The sequence below is a fragment of the Pteropus medius genome, unplaced genomic scaffold (genome assembly GCF_902729225.1).
Source record: "Pteropus medius unplaced genomic scaffold, Ma_sr-lr_union100, whole genome shotgun sequence".
Classification (NCBI taxonomy): Eukaryota; Metazoa; Chordata; class Mammalia; order Chiroptera; family Pteropodidae; genus Pteropus; species Pteropus medius.
Window position 1 is genome coordinate 4,118,090 of NW_024351729.1, and position 3,406 is coordinate 4,121,495.

Here is a 3,406-nt window from a genome sequence, read left to right on the forward strand (position 1 = left end):
GTGAAATTAATTTAAGATCAACATTATAATAGATGACAAGAGAAAAAACAGAGAAACTGGCACCTTGAAGATGAAAGATAATTGAGTTTTAAGTAGTTTTATGAGTCAGAAATAACACTCTAATTTCACATTATTTATCAGCTAGGCACATTTTGGAACACTGTCAAAATAGATTTGAATTTTCTAAATACCTATTACTCAGTGCACAGAAGAGACTATTAAAAATTAATACAACATTTTTTTTTCTTTTTTTTTAAATTGGCCCATGCCTCTTTTCAATACTTCAGTTAGGCAGACACTATAACTCATAATTTGCTAGCCACAGTTTTCCTCAAGGCAGTCAATATTCCAATTAAGAGCAAATAAATAAAAATCCCTTACTTTATGAGTTTACTGCACTTGTGGGTATACTCTCACTTTTCACTCCTGTTATATTTTAATATTACAAAATTTGCTATAGCTCTGTAATCTTTTCTTAATCCTTCTTCAAATAGAATATGAAAATAGATTATACCCTCCCAGGGCACACAGCTTAATTTTTATTCATTTTTTTGTTTATTTTATTATCATTTTAAAGGATACATAACAATGATGTTCAAAACAAAAATATTTCCATAGGCTACTATTTCTTTGCAGGCTTTTGGGAAGAGGCAGAATTTTTTTTTTTTTTTTCTTCAAGATACCTAGACAGTTATTAGGGTAAGTGCTGTAACAATCAGAGTTAAAAAGCTTCCTGTTTTAGTAAGCCACAACAAAATCACAGTGTATTAACACCAGAACAATTTAGTTCTTGTTCATACAAAATCTACTGTAGATGTAGGCAGGATTTCCACAAGAAATGATTCAGAGATACTGGAACCCTCTGTTATATCTCTGATTACTTACTTTATTGGTGGTCAATAAGGTCTCCACAAAAAGAAAAAGAGAGATAAAAAAAATATTGCACATGGGAGATTTTTAAAGAACAGTTCAGGAGATTTTATTACATCCCATTTATATGTTCCGTTGGCTAGAACTAGTCATTTGGATGTATCTAGATAAGAAACAAATTGAAATGTACTCTTAACCTCTATTACTTCACAAACCTGGCCTAGAGCTGCCCAGGTGAAATAAACTAGCCTCCTTACTGGGAGGGCAGGGAGAAACCTAAGAAGGAGGCAGACTACTTCATTTCTAGGTGGCAGGTTTAATAAGCAAAGGAACTTACAATGCTTGTCTTGGGTGGCCTCAAGATGAGTAGTTTGTTGCATCCACTTGCTAAATCCTAGCAATTTATATGGAGGCCTTAACTGTATTCAGTTGTGTACATAGGTGGCTTTAATGGATTCAGTTATGTACACAGCGGGGCCCTAACTGGGTTGTCATGCACTCTAATCCAAATGATCTCATGCCACATTACTGTCTCAAGGCTGTGTTCCTGAGCACCTTCTAGCACAGGGAAGCGGAGTGTACTTTCCAAACACAGGAGAAGTGGGGAGCCTCTAGCTGCCTGGGTCCAGCTCTGGTCAAATAGGTGCTCATGTCTTCTTGATGACCTTCCTTAGCAACCTTATGTTTTTTTGAAGCATGAAATGTTATGGTAAAGATAAAGGTTAGTCTCTGCTACAGTTATTCAAATTGTATATATGTATATCTCTGTATATAGATATTGAATTGCTTATACTTATTCACATATATGTATATATGTATATCTATATATACATATACGTATATACGTATATGTATATACATATATACGTATCTATATATATACGTATATACGTATATGTATATATATAGATATACATATATACATATATGTGAATAAGTATAAGCAATTCAATATAACATGACAAAAATAATGTAAAACTTTTGCCTTAAGCAATATCTTCTTTCTTATTTCTCATTTTTAGAAGCAAAACTCTGTTTTTTCAATTGAACCATCAGTTGTTGGTATTTCAATTTTGAACTAACATAACAGAAATATATAAAGTAGAATTTTTTATTTTGCTCTTTAAAAAAGAAATAAATATATATGTGCATGTATGCTCAAATAATACATGATAGTTATATTTATTTGCTTAAAGAAGAGCCCCACTTAGAATTAGCTCTCAATAAGGAACATTAAATAAGTTAAGATCATTCATACATAATTTTCATTAATTTTTCTCTTATAAATTTCATATATTTCTATATAATGGCTATGCCTTTTATTGTACTCTAGTTATTTTCTAATTCGTTATAAGTATACTGAAGACAGTATCTTTGGCTTACAAAAAATGCTTACTTACAGCTCTTGCCCTTAAATATTTGGTAAATGGATTTGTAGGTTAAAACTGTTTCTGCAAGGCAGATGCTTGATAATATTGATCTTCTATTCAGGGTATCCCTGTATAGGGTTTTGGACAGGAAAAAGAAAACAATCCAGCTATCCCAGCAAAGAATTTTATATAGAGAATTGGGTACTTTAAATCCTTGGCAGACGAAAATCTAATAAAAGTGGTAGCGTAAAGTCTCAGTGTACTGAATTATAGAGTATATGTGGATAAAAAGTTTTTATTACACAGAACATGATACCACTACCAAATCTGGTAATCGAGATCTATATAAAAGAGAAATGCAAAGACTAGAATAGCCAAAAGCAAATTCAGTTATTTACTGATAGTTTCCTATCTACTAGCTTCCAGATTTCGAGTTTTGTCAAAGGCATAAGCTGTTCTAGAAGCTTATAAAGTTGGTCTCCTTTTCTCTATTGCAATGACTTATCTCTATTGCAATGTGTTTTCTTTTTTCACAATTCAAATGAGAGTCACTTTCCTGACACCAAGAAAATCCATATTGTATTACTAAAATCAGCCAAACATTGGACACTACCAATTAAATTGTAAATTTTCAATCACATTTGTCATCTTCATAAAGATGGAACTCTGCGTGGTGATTCAGATGCAGTTTTGAACTTTACCAAATCTATTATCCCAAGATTAATTACTGAATTCTGCTCCATGGCTAGGGAAAAAGAGATAAGTAACTCAGTATTACCTTCATTATAACACAGGCTTAAAGAGAAAATCTCCTGGAACCTAAAATGAATGAACCATATTTAGAGTTGATTACAAATGATAAAGGACTTTTATTTAGTCTTATGTTCTTAACATAGGAAGGCATGCCACAGAAAATTTCTAACCATAATGCCTTAATAAATGAAAACTAATGAGCTGTTAAATCACTGCTTCTCAAAAACAAAAGTGAAATATGCTTCTAAATTTCTTCTTTTGGATGTGTTTTCTCTAGCATTTTGAAATGCTTTCATTAAGCATAATTGTTTTGAGATACATCCAGGTTGTTGCATATGTTAATAGTTATTTTTTTATTACTGATATATGAAAATTTATATATCTGTATACCTACTGATAGACATTTTGTTTAT